The 13,045-nt window shown below is 42.2% G+C and overlaps 1 long non-coding RNA gene across 1 annotated transcript; it reads right to left on the reverse strand.

Annotated features, from left to right (window-relative positions):
* Nucleotides 1–978: 978 nt before the first annotated feature.
* On the reverse strand, nt 979–12,042 carry LOC109702146 (uncharacterized). The gene is made up of 5 exons (XR_002213854.2): nt 11,782–12,042; nt 9,616–9,653; nt 4,867–5,033; nt 3,174–3,280; nt 979–2,972 (listed from the first exon to the last, which is right to left on the reverse strand). It is a non-coding gene; the product is annotated as an uncharacterized lncRNA (long non-coding RNA).
* Between the last annotated feature and the right edge of the window lie 1,003 nt (nt 12,043–13,045).

Genomic DNA, 13,045 nt, shown 5'->3' on the forward strand with positions numbered 1-13,045 from the left:
TCCCAGCAGTTTTTGTTGAAGAGGCTGCTATTTCTCCATCATATATTTTTAGTTCCTTTGTCAAAGATAAGTTGCTCATAGTTGTGTGGCTTCATATCTGGGTCCTCTATTCTGTTCCACTGGTCTTCATGTCTGTTTTTGTGCCAGTACCATGCTGTTTTTATTGTTATTGCTTTGTACTATAGTTTGAAGTCAGGTATTGTGATACCTCCTGCATTGTTCTTTTGACTGAGTATTGCCTTGGCTAATGAATACTGTCCTTAACCTCCAAAGGTCAGTAGGAGTGCCTTTTATTTCATCACATCGAGCATTAGAAACATATGTAGATTGGACTTGAATTATGTTAATAATTTTCATTGTTTTATCAAAGACATTTGTAGAAGAAGTTGTCTTTTTCCCCCCTCGTTTGTTTTGTTTTATCAGAATGTGTGGTGCTGAAGAATACAATAACTGTAAGTCATACGTACTGTTACAGCTTGGTGCCACTTCCTCAAATTGCACAGAGGTATCAACAGTTTTTGCTTTAGCATCACCACTGCAAATGTCAACACAGCAAAATACAATGATAAATGTGCTCAGATGACAAGAATGCTTTTGACCTTGTGTGCCCCCAGAAGGTTTTCAGTAATTACCGTCAGTATAAGGACCATGCTTTAAGCATCAATGCTACTGAGCATAGCACTTAAATACTTTAAAGCAGTGACTGCTATAGTAACTAGAAGGCTTTGTTACATTGCCTACGGGTTGTTCTCACTACTCAACGTATAGTATACTTACCATACTATCAAATCTAGAGATTTGAATTAAATGATTGTTGCAGGGAGGAGGAGAAAGAACAGGAGAGATTGCTTACAAAAGAAAAAAAATCTAAGCAAAATACGATGTGTAAGAGCTTTCCTCATGATAGTATACAAACTTTGAAGCAACCCAAAATGAAGTTTCTGATTTATATTATGTTTTATTTTGTGAACCATCAAGCAAAGGATAGAAGTGACTGCTGATAAACAATAGTGGGAAAGGCCTGGGAAAATATTTGAAAGATACTTTTAAATATCAAAGACAAACAACTCAAATTCTTATTTGAACACACTTGTGTATGTGTGTTCAAAAAAGAATTTCCTGTCTTAAATAGACTTTCCAATTTGGGAATTTCTCAGGGGTATATTTGATTCAAAAACAACCTTCCCCGGTGAATATCCTGATGACAAACTCCAAGGAATCTGAGAGGAAAGTTGCAAAACTATCTCAGGACTTCAGGTCAAGAAGTCCTGTACTACCAGAGGTGGGAAAAAAAAATGAAAGAAAAAGCTCACTAAAGTCATATTAACTGAGGCTAAATGGCGTAATAGCCATCAGAATTCTTCAAGAGATTAAGACTTAAGGGACTTTTTAGATGTCAGTACTTTGCTGAGGGGAATTTAGACTTTTTACTCAGGACTTCCCAGGGCCCAGACTCTCACACATAGAGGGGCCCTTAAGTGTGGCTGGGCAGAAAGGCATGGTTTATAAAGGAAAGAGAAAGGAAATAACAAATTATGTGCACATTAGGTGCAGAGTGGCCAAGGGAAGCAGCAAAAAAGAGGCAATGTGAAACTTCTGAAAAATGAGCAGACGCTTGCTCCATTAGCTTGGAGATGAGCAAATGCTTTGTGCATAGGAAAAGACAGGTCAACACCTAGAGCCATGGGAGAGCAAGGTGTTTGGGAAATGGTGAGAAGTTAGAAGTTCATTTTCATTTCAAAACTAAGGCAGTATAACCCTAAACTCTCTGGACAGTTGGACAAGCCATGGAAGATGGCAGAGCTAAAGGTTCCAACTGACTGTGAAATGTGAGGCTCAAGCACCCTGGAGCTGTCAGTGGCAACTGGCTCTGTCCCTGCTCTGGTTGTGTCCTAACCCGGTGCAGACAAGTAGACCGGTAGTCCCTTCTTGGGCACCAGTGTGTGCAGGAGAGGGAGGAGAGACAATATAAGAGAATGGCACTTGTGGGCTGATCATGGAGTCATTCAGGAATGATGACTTAAGGTGTTAAACTCTAATCCTGAAGCAATTCATAAAAAGCCTTTCATTACCTAGAATTTGGATGTTTTTCAAAGTAAAACTACAGTAGCTTAACATTTTGTTAAAAACTTCCCACACACATATGCGCACTTCTGAAGATAAAGGCCATATTTTTCATCACATTAAAAAAAAATCTTCAGAACCCCAAATAATTGAGATTAGCCTAGTTGTAGAGGATTCGGAAATAAATAAAAAGTTTTTCTGTAGAACCAGTCTCTCTATTTTGAAAAAGAAAAAAAAGGTGAAAACTTGAAGAGCAGATAGATTTGACATACTTTAATTTTGTTACTTATTACTGTGTGACTTCCACCAGTTGTCCAACTTCTATGGTTTCTTAGTTGCATTAATATCTACTTAGATTTTTTTGGCTTGGGGGAAGGGAGTGGGTGAAGCCTAAAATAAAATAATATAAACAAATGACTATCATATAGTAGGCAATCCTAATCATAGCTAGTTGTTTTTACTACTATTATTTCTGATATGCTGGGGTTGCCCAGAGGACAGAGGCACTCTGACTGAATTTTTTGGTGACAATATTTAGAGAAAAAACAGTGTCTGGCTGAAGGCCTCTGTCTCCAAGTGTTCTGGCACTGTTGATCTTGGCTGTTCTTGGCTGGTGTCTGTCTTTACCTTGAACTGTCCTAAGATTAGAATTTCTTGTAAGTGGTGACTTAATTATTCATCTGTGTCCTTTTACGATGCTGGGCTGTTTCCTCTGTGTACAGGGAGAGGCTGTGCTGCCTCTCAGCCTGGAGCTAGCAAGTTTGATGACTTCTGTGAAGGACTCTGTCCCTAGACCCTGAAGATAAGCACTGGATGGTTCCTGGGTTTGAGCTCTTGCTGCTCACACCCACCCACCTGCTCCCAGCAGCCCATTACAGGTATAGTTGGATGGCCAGAATGAGGTGCATCTGAAAAAGAAGCAGAGGAGGTCACCAGGAAAAGTTTTACCCAGCAAGTCAAGAAGAAGGAATTCCAGTCTGACTCTGTGGGAATGGGGCAGCTGCTTCTGCTAAGCAACTCTTTTGCATCTCTGTGCTTAGGAGAATACTCTACAGCTAGGTGCTTTACTCACCCTCAGAGCAAATGCCACCTTCAGTTCAAAGCCTTACCCAAGTCCTTAGTCACGGGGTGTAGTTGCTTCCTTTTTCCTGCACAGGCTAGAACATGGCTGCACCGTTCTCCTTCCCTGTGGTGTACTTCTCTGCAAGAGAGGATCCTGTGCATAGAACACACCAGATTTTCAAGATCTAGCATTGGTTTGAACTCCTAACAAGTTCTCTGTAAACAGATGTGAGAGAAACAAGGAGAAAGGAAGAAATGAAATGAGGGAAGAAGAGAGGAGGGAAGGAAGGAAAAGAGGGAGGGAGAGAAGGAAGTTTTGGTTTTCAGTGAAAAAAATAGGAATTCTGGTTTTCGTTCCAGAACTTGCTTCATGTAAGACCTTGAGCAAAGCTGAACTTCTCTGAGGTTCAGCTTTTCTTGTCACTAAAAGGTGGAGGTGCCAGTTGCCTTGCAGGGTTGTTTGAGGGATTAAATGAGATCGGTATGTGGCAATGAAAACAGACGGGACTGAGGTACTTATGACTCAGATCCTGATTAAGAAATAAATAATGCAACCCCCAATTCTGTTGTTCCCCAGACTTTTGCCCATAACTGTTGCTTGGGGGAGTGTGTTTATAGACCAAGGCCTCAGCATCTGTAGGCTGACCTCTTTCTGGCCCTCAGCAGAGGCCTTAGAAGATTCTGCACTCCTACTGCTTTGCCCTGATGCTGCTTTCCTCCACCACCTCTCCTGAGACTTCCCACGGGACTCTGGTCTCTCTCCCTTCCTGACTTTCCTCTAATGAGTGGTCCTCTTCCTCATATGATTTTTCTAGAATCCAAATGTTACCCCATTCTGAAAACATCCCTGAATTCTTCAGTGTCATTAGGATTAAATCCAAACCCTTGGGCCACAAAGTCCTTGCCCATAGACCTGGTCCCTGTGTGACTCTAACTCTCTCCTGTGCCCCCTTCCACATACCAGTCCTGGGCATCCTGAAATCACAACACTTCTGCTGCCCTCTTCCTTAACATGGGCTGAGGTTTTAGTGGGGACACTTTTTCAGCCTCCTTTTGCTCATGCATCCACCAGCAAAACCCCTAGTCTCCTTAAGATGCACCCTAAATGTTTCCTTCCCTTGGAAACCTATTTTCCTCCGAGATAGAATTCCCTGGATGGTGTCCAAAACCCTTAGCCTCTTACAACCACCATTATCTTAGTTCCCACCGTCTTAACTTGTGATTACATCCTGATGTAATCATTTGTGTCTCTCAGGGAGAAGGCAAAGGCTTTTTTGTGGTGGAATTCCCAGTCCCCTATTAAGAGAGTAAACGAGTAAATGAATACACCTCGGATGCATTTGTGCTTTCTGAAGCCCACAGAGGTGCCTGCTCCCAAGGGGATCAGGGCAAGCATAAGTCAGAGTCTGGTAACCCATTAATTTCCCTGGCTGGTTTCCCTCCTATTGACTACTATGAGCTTGCCCTTATAGCCCAAAGTGGACTCTTTTGTTCAACCTTCTTCCCTGTCACTTCGACCTACTGCCTCTCTACCACTACACTGAGATTTTTGAGAGCTAGGGCCATGTGCTATTCATTCACATGCCCCCAGCCAAATGTCCAGCAGGTTGCTGGGACCAGGTCATTTTCATCCTCAAATCAGGCTATTGCCTTCCTGAAAGTCTTTAGAGGACAACAGAGCAGACTAATGGAGCCAGAGTGTGAAGTGGCACACTTGCCTTGGAGAAAGAGCTTCCTTACCTTCTTCATCCTGCACCTTCAGATGGCTCCATAAATATTCAGACACCTCAGGCTTCTTTTGCCCAATGACTCCCTGCTCACAGCAGGTGAGACAGAAGCACTCCTCTCAATTTTCCTGGATTTCTGCTCTCTCTTTCATTTTCTTCTTCCTTTTTAAAATGCAGTCACTGCAATAAATTAAACGATCATGGCTCCATTTCCTTCTTTCCCCGTTGCAGAACCCTGACATATTTCCTTAAGGAAATACTTTTGAGATCATAATTGAAACACAATCATTCATAATGGAAACAGGAGGAGGAGAGTAATAGATTTAACTCTCGTTTCTTGTGGCAGACATGTTAATTACATTTTCTATTTCCGCTCATTTCCATGGAGCAGAACTCCACTCGTTGGCCTTTTTCTCCCTCTCCTGCCCAGCTGAACTCATGGGGAGAATACACAACTCTTTATGTCCCTCTTTGAGTTTGAACTTCTTTAAAAGGTCCATCCCGCCCAGTCACAATTCTGTTCCTTGGTGAGGATCAGAAGGCCCAACACTGGGCCATCCCAATTTCAGGGCTGGGCTTGCTGAGCCTGTAAGTTCCTGCTTACAGGCAGCCTCCTTCTGTTTCTGGCACTCTCCATCCTTAGCTTCCTTAGCCAGAGATACCCTTTTCCCTGAGTGTGTGGGAGGATCACGTGGGATCTATTTTCCCATCCTCATGTGTGTGATAATGAGGCCTGCTCCCCTCTCTTTGGCATCTCTGCCCTTCCCAATAACCCTGCTTGCCACCAGGAATGGGCTGCTTTGAGAACAGCCTTTTCAAGGCTTGCTAGGAAACTCCATAAAGCCCTGGGGAAAGAGGGAGCTTTGATTCCAATGAATGCCTCTGCAGTACAGAAGGTGAGAGTGCGCGCCTTCACACACGCCTGGCTATGCAGACATTCTATCACTTGAGTCATGCCTTCAGATTCACACATGCTTTGGGAGGTGTCAGGTCACCCAATGAGAGCTGCTTTAGCACAGAGATCCTGTTACTAGCAAAACATAGCTTAATACGTTCAACTTCTCATCAACCAGATTAGTAAGACTGCGCTCTTTAGGGAGATGGGGACTGGTGCATCCTAAGACTGACCTCTCCAAGGAGGAGAAGGGGAAAATAGTTGCCTATGAGTTTACATCATTAGTGAAGAGAAAGGTAAACAACTTCCTGTCCCACCCCTGCCTCTTGCCACACTCCCTCCCAACATGAATGAGTGGCAGAGTCTGTGGGTGACATGGAAATTTGGTCACTGTCCAGGCACGTGGACTTTGTTAGACTGAAAGTTTCTAAACAGCATGGTTATAGGATCCAATGTACATTTTTTGGTCATCATTCTGGTTGTGCTAAAACCTATTTGTCAGAGGAGAGGAACAGGAGACCAAATATGTTTCTTTTACAAAAATCTAGGAAAGAGATGACAGTTCCTTAATCCTGGATAAAGGTGTTGGGACAGGGAAAGAGGCTGCTGGGATTTGAGGTCCCCAGGAGGTAATTCAAGGGGTTGAGAAACATCTGAGGGAGCAGTCCTGGGAGGATGAGGCTAGAATAAGGGCAGAGGAGCTGCTCCGGATGGGGTCAATGGGATTTGTACATTTTAATAGGTTTCATTATGACATTTTCATAATGTATAAGATGTACGTTCACTATATTCTCCCCGTAACTCCTCTTGTCCTTCTTATCCTCCCCCACTGGCCCATTTCCTCTTCCTAGATAGTGCCCCCCTTCTACCTTCCTATCTTTTTTCCCCTCTTTTTTACTTTCTTCTTCTTCTTCTTCTCCCCCTCCTCCTCCTTCTTCTTTTTTCAGTACCGGAGTTTGAACTCAGGGCCTTGCATTTGCTAGGCAGGTGCTTTACTACTTGAGCCATGTCCCAGTCCTTGCTGTTTTTTAAAATGTAGACTCTGCATAAGAAAGAAAACATGCAATATATGTCTTTCTGAATCTGACTTGCTTCACTTAACATGATCTCCAATTCCATCCATTTTTCTGAAAATAACATAATTTTTTCCTTCTTTGTGGCTGAATAATACTCCACTGTGTATACATATCACATTTCCTTTATGCATTCATCTATTGATGGACACCTATGCTGATTCTACAGCTTGGCTATTGTGAATACAGCTGCAATAAACATGGTTGTAGGGTATCTCTCTTATATGCTGACTGATTCCTCCAGGTATATATCCAGGAATCACCAGTTTTTTAATTAACTCTGAGTAGCCTTAACATCACTGGATATGTGAGTTTAGATTGGGGAGTAGAAAGAAGTCTGGAACCAGGAACTAGGGAGAAGTCAACACGGTCACTTAATGTATTCAGGACTGAGGAGTTTTCTAGGAAGCATGACTTCGTGTTAAAATCAGGTACACAGTCGGAAAGTAAGAGGAGTAGTTACCATATTTATAAGCAAATGAACTAGAGAAGGGGATAAAAAAAGGCACAAAGAGAAAAGGGCACCCCAGAGATGTTCTCAAAAATGGCTCAGCAAAGATGAGGGCTTCACCCATAGTCAACAGAGTAGTATCCCCAATGGAGCATGATTTCAGAGCTATATAGCCCAATTTGTCCATGTACCACCTAAATTGTGACTGGCTTTCATTTGCTGGTCACATAAGACCATGCAATGGTCTACATGGAGTCCTCTACCATGTCTGTGCCAGCAAAGATTACCATAACTTACATCATTTTCTCACAAGATAGTGTCAAGTGTTCACTCAAAATCAATTATATTTGGGGTCTCTATTGCACAGAGAATCTGTAAATTATCATTTAAATATTCAAGTTTCTGCACACATATGATCTGGCTTTTTCTTCTTTGTTGCTCCAACTCAACAGCCACATGAAAACTCTTTCCACCATTTTCTGTTCACAGTTCCCCTTTAGAATGTGAAGGCCTCTGCCCCTAAAGATCCAGCATTCATAGTCTAGTTCCATGTTGCCTCCTTCACAAGGTCTTCCTTGCCGTACTCATCATGCACTCATAGAATTCAACAAACACATCTGAACTTCCACCTTTAAGGCTCTGTGAAAGGTTCTTCATGCACTCATAGAAGTCAACAAACGCATCTGAACCTCCACCTTTAAGGCTCTGTGAAAGGTTCTGTAGGTAAATACATAATTGAGGGACAAACATTGTCTTTGACTGGAACCTCTTTACTTTCTATCTACCATCTACTCTGCTTCAGTTCCTTTCCTGATAGTCTAAAGAAGGAAGGAGTTTTGGAAAGAACACTGGGTCTGGGAGTCCATGCTCCTGGTTCCACCTCTGTGCTATTCCTGTCTTCACCTAGTTGACCAATGACTTTAGCCTCTGTTTTCTCATTCAGAAGGTAATCTCAAAAAGCACCAATAGATTCCGATGAAACACTTCATATAAAATTGCCTTCTTCACTTCTTAGTTGCTGCTCAAGGTTGGAGAACATGAGCCAGCTTTATATCCACACAGCAAGCTCACACTAGCTATTTGTGGTATAGACTCAGACACTCCATTAAAAATTCTGAGTGCACTGCAGTAGAAAGGAAAGGGATATCAGGAGTAAAAGTCAATTGGGCCTGATGGCAAACTTTGCTGATTTCTTTATCTGCAGAAAACTTGGGAACATTCCTTGGCTTTCTAAAACAGGTGAAAAAAGTAATGAGAAATGTCTGGCCATATCGGTTTCCTTTGCCTACAGGGACTCCTTCTGCAGGGTCATGAGTTGTGTTTCTGCTTCCTAAGCATGTTTTGGAACTGTGGAAATGCAGACATCCATAGCTCTAAGGTCACTTAAGGAACAACCTTCCTTCCAGGTGAACTTCAGGTGCAAAAACAGAAGAGCAAGTGAAGACATTAGTGCTTCAGCCCTAACCAAGAGTGCATTTGCCTTCACACTTCCTGTCCTCTGTCCAGCTGCTACTTTCTCCTTCCCCAGAGGCAGCAGCCACACTTGATGCCTGCAGCTAGCTTTGTCAATGATTCATGGATTGGCAGCTCTCTCAGTTTTTGGACTGAGGCCACTTGAAATGTCATAAACAGGTTATTTTTAAGAACTAATGCAATGTCCAAATAAAAATGGTCCATGGACCGGCAAGACCAATTGGAGTCCTGTTTTGTCTCAATAGGGAGCAAAGGTACTTCATGTCGTGGATAATATGTTAAATTAGTGAAAATGGCTCTTTTTTAACAATCATTGTCTGAAGCTGAAAAGGATGCCAATATTTATTGATGTGGTTTTTTCTGTGTAGTAGTTTTGTGTTACTGATGTACCCTGGCAAATAATAAGGCAATTTTGACTTGTTGAAATAAAAAATTTAAAGAAGAAGTGCAATTTAAGGAGTTCAGAGATGGTTTCAAGTGAGGTATCAGGAGAGAAGGAAGACCAAGCCATGAAGACACTGCTCCTGGTTGGCTGACTGGGTTGGTGGTGTACGTTTGAGGTCTCTGCTGTTATGCAGGAAAGGGTGGGAGCTCTCCTCCACCCTTCCCCTTCCTGCCCTACACTGGTTGAACGGGCAAGAGAAGGTCAGGACGACTCATACCGAAAGCGAGGGGAGCTTGGGGGGTTGCAAATCAGTGTCACCTGACAAGGCTCGTGCAACTCTGATTAGATTAAGACAACTATACAATCAAGACAGTAAAAAAACAGAAGATGACTTAGAACCATGCAAATTTGGCAGAAGGGTACATTTGAGTTGTTAAAAGTACAGTTTGGGAACTGGAAGTGTAGGTCACTGATTGAGTACTTACTTAGCACATGCAAGGTCTGGGGTTTCATCCGTAGCCCTCTAAAAAAAATGAAATAGCATAATTTTATAGTATGTGAACTATATCTCAATAAAGTTGCTATAAAACTAACACCCCCTCATGTACTCATACACGCACATCAAATATCTAAGGGGCTTTGCGTTTGTAGGATTCCTTACAGTTTACAAAGAACTTTCATAGATCTTACTTATGATATTTACACTCATGAGTGGTACAGGAAATCAGGAACAGAGAGGCAGAGGGCTTAAGCCCAGGAGAGAATTGATGTTCCTGAGTTAACTGTGAATTGTAATGACAAGGGACAAGGCTAGGTAACAACGTAATCCTACCTATCTCGCAGAGGCAAACTCAACATACATGCTTTCTATTAAGGTCTAGAAAAATATAACACTACTGAAAAAATTGTGGTTCATTATTTGTGAAGTCTGTGGAGCCTCCAGTTACTTTATGTGTAAAATTTGGGAGGTTCTGAAGACCTTATTCAAATCGTTGGTGGACTCAAATTTCTTAGAAAATCAAACTTCAGAATGGCAATTTGAACATGATTGTTGTAAGTCACCCTGGGTCTCTCCCTGAGGGATGTGGTAACTGAACCTTGAATTATGGTTTGACTCAGGAAGTCAGGAGAAGGTACCACTGGGGAGAAGCCTAACACAGACCAATCTGTGAATGTGAAAATGCTAGCAGAACTAAGGGGATATGAGAATGTTCTGGAAAGGGGCAAATGGGACCTGAAGTTGGAATCAGAAAATTGAGAACTGAAAAGAGAATGAGAGAATTGGAGGAAAGATTTAAAAGGAAAGATGGTAGGACCTAAGATGGAGGAAGTAACTGGCTAAGAGCCACATGGCAGAAGGCAGCACCAGAGCAGGAGTTAGAAGTCGGGTTTCCTGATTTCAGGACCAGCTGTCACACAGCCACTCTGTGCTTTGTGTCTGAACATGAGAATTTAAGACTCAGAAATCTTTGCTGATTCAACCTTGCTGCTTCTGCACATAGATGCTACCCAGGCCTCCCCCGCAGCGGCTCCTGCCCATGTGAAACATCTGGTTTGAGGTTCACCAATAATAGTTCTAAAGACACAAAAACTAAGTCAGTGGGACCCAGAGATGTCAAAAGACTCCCCCCAAAATCCAAGAGAAAGAGGACTTAGATTTAAAACATTTTGATTGTGCTAGATGTAGTTTCAAACAAGAACACAATAAAAATAGGTAGCATGGCAGTCATCATTTGCTTTTTATTGAAAACTCACTCAATTCTCAGAGCCCTCAGTACGAGCCTACTACTAAAACCTGCTACTAAAAGGGCTTCTCTGGAAACTCAATGGCGACTCTCTCTCATAACTGATATTTCCCTGTTCTTGTGTATTAGTCATTTTATGAAAGCATAAGAGATTTAACATGAAATCTCTGCCTCCAGTCCTCTGAGTTCGGTTTTGGAAGACTCATTTATAGACGTGCTAGAAGGGTAGCTCCCTCTGAGCACACACTGTATCTGTATCCCAGATGAACAGGACTCATCTCCCCAAGACAACACAACCCTGGAGTTTCCACCACAAGGACAGGAATCCTGTATAGAAGCTATGCAATGCAAAAAGACAAGAGACAAGGTTCATGCACTGGGGAAGGCACAGACTTTGTAGCTGGAATCCTACTTCTAACAATTAGTAAAATCTTGGAAAGTTACTTCAGTTACCTCAACAGTCAAGTTCTCATTGTTAAAATGAGAACAATGATACTTATACTTTACATTGATTTAAGTATAAATAAGAAAATATACTTATTTCAAGTATTTAATGCAGAGCTTGGTACACAGTAAGTACTATATAAGTGCAGCATGGTTCCCATGGCATACAGTAGAGCAAATATGCAATAAGTATTCAATCTTTAAAAGAATGGATGCTTTTGAATCCTTCTCACATTCCATGAGCTTGGTAGTAATTTATTCAATTCTCCTGAAACCTGATGACAGTTATTTCTATGATGTATGTGAGTAGACAGAAACCACATACGCTGCTGTACTTGAAATATATATTTTCTGAATAATACATTTGGTGGCTGTGCACATAAAGATAAATATGTGGGCATTCTGTAGTTCTGTTAAGAGAAGTGAGCTTACAAAATTACAACAGACATGACATTGTCCCACCTTCAGGAGCTGTGAAGTCTCAGAAATGTGGCAAGATTCCTTGATAGTAGGTTCCAGAGCAAGTGTGCTCCAGCTGTCCACACACCAAACACTCTTCTGGTGCTTTCTCATGCGAGGTCATTTAAGCACTTGACCATCCTGAGAACAGGTGCTCTTACTCCCATTTTACAGAGAAGGAGAGTGAGGCTCACAGAATCAGAATAATGTTTCTGTCTTATGCAGCTGGTGAGCTTCAGAGTCAGGTTTCAAACACAGTCCAGGGTGGCTCCGGTGCCCTACTGTTTTCCACAACATCATACTCCCTCCCACAGGTTTCCTGAAATAGAATTAGAAAACCATATGACTCATGGTTCTCCTCACCACAAAGTCATCTTAAAAATTTTTGGCTTGGAAACAACTTTGAAGGGCAACAAGTCAGGCAACGCTCCTCCTCTCCTCCTTGGCAGTGGACTCTCTCCTATGTCCATCAAGAAATCTGCAAGCCACTGGAACACATCCAAGCACAAAGATCTAGCTACATCTGGGAATGCTCACTAAGATGGGAGAGGCACAGAGGCCCACTGATGCAACTCCTAATTGCATGGATGATGTGGAGGCCAAAGACTGGCAGTGAGTGAGTGGTCTAGGACCATGCCCAACCCAGAGTGTTGAGCATAGTTTTCTATGGCAGCTGTGCCAGACCCCAAGGCTGCATTGAAGGTTTGAGAAATAACACTACCAAATCATAGAATATTCAGACCAAAAGATTCATTGATATAGAGAAGATTGCCCCAGACTTACCATGGCAAGGTCTCCCCTCTCAAGACTGGTCTCTCCCATATAGAGGGAATTGCTCTGAAATAATTTTCTTTTCCTGCCCAACCCTCTGAAAGGAAAAGCAACAATGAACTCAACCATTGTGTCTATGTGACAGTGGTCAGAACTTTATCCTCATCCTCATGCTTACCTTATAAAGCAGGCAATGCATGTGTCAGATGAGGGACTGGAGGTTGATTATTACATTTGTCAGCATTGTAAGCAAATTGATGCAGAAAGAAAACCTTAATTTGTGAAGTTACTGAGATTTTGGTTATCTCTTTTTAGGTATTTATTCATTCATTGTGAAACAGGATCTTGCTATGTAACCCGGGCTGGCCTCAAACTCACTATCATTGTGTCCCAGCCTTCGAAGTGCTAGAATTACGGGCATGTGTCACTTCCTAGTTGAGAAATGGAGTATTCATTGCTCACATCCCAGTGAGATGTAGGCTGCAGTAGGATACAG

This window comes from Castor canadensis, chromosome 12 (assembly GCF_047511655.1).
Source record: "Castor canadensis chromosome 12, mCasCan1.hap1v2, whole genome shotgun sequence".
Classification (NCBI taxonomy): Eukaryota; Metazoa; Chordata; class Mammalia; order Rodentia; family Castoridae; genus Castor; species Castor canadensis.